Here is a 1057-nt window from a genome sequence, read left to right as displayed (position 1 = left end):
TATAACTTCTACTCTGCTCCTGTTGGGCTTCCAGACTCTCTAGCACTTTTCTGGAATTTCATGCTTATTTATTGGGAGAGCAGATCAAAGGGGCTGCAGCAAACATGCTCTGGAGATGGCTTGAGAGAGCTGGGTGTTCTCAGCCTGGAGCAAAGAAGGCTCTGGGGCCTAAAAGGGCTTCAAGAGAGCTGGAGAGTGCTTGTGGTGATAGGACAAGGGGGAATGGCTTCCCACTGCCAGAGGACAGGGGTAGATTAGATGTTAGGGAGAAATTTCCTGAGGCCCTGGCCAGAGCAGCCATGGCTGCTCCATCCCTTGAAGTGTCCAAGGCTACATTGGACAGGGCTTGGAGCAACCTGGGATAGTGGAAGGTGTCCCTGCCCATGGCAGTAGGAGTTGGACTGGATGGTCTTTAGGATCCCTTCCAACCCAAACTTTTCTGTGGTTCTGTGATTTCTTTTTTCTGTCTACAATGCAGTAAGACCAAATCCCTGCCCATGACTTGGGCTTGTAGGTGCTGTCATAAGTCTGCACAAAGCCAGGACATCAAAATTTCTGGAGGCAAAACCAGAAATCCCTGTTTTATTTCCCCCTTCCCCTGAGCCAGCATTTCAGGTGTCTGTGTGCAGACTACATGGATGCTGGTGTGGATCATAGTGGTTTAGGTTACCTCCAGGTGGACAAAAAAATGATTTAATATGAACCTGCCTTAAATGTAATGACGGACATCTCAATGAGACCAATCTCATCCATTATTAAGAATCTACAAAGAAGCTGTCTCAATCAGAGTTAGTCTGCAAGACTCTGTTTTTAGTCTGTGTAGAGAAATATGAAATTCTGGGAGTGACTCATTTGGCCTATTTTTATCTCTTAATTTAAAATGGAATGAATCACATCTAGTGTCCACTGACCACACTGAGAAGGGGTCCATTTACCAGAACTGGGAGTGTGCAGTGACTAAGTCAGATGGGGATCTCTCTGTTTAGTCTGGTGACTAACTAGAAAAGTAAGAATTATGCCTTTGCATGGAGCTCAAGCACAAGAAGTTAGATTGCAA

The sequence above is a fragment of the Motacilla alba genome, chromosome Z (genome assembly GCF_015832195.1).
Source record: "Motacilla alba alba isolate MOTALB_02 chromosome Z, Motacilla_alba_V1.0_pri, whole genome shotgun sequence".
Lineage (NCBI taxonomy): Eukaryota > Metazoa > Chordata > Aves > Passeriformes > Motacillidae > Motacilla > Motacilla alba.
The sequence above is the reverse complement of the archived record's forward strand: the minus strand, read 5'-3'. Positions refer to the sequence as shown.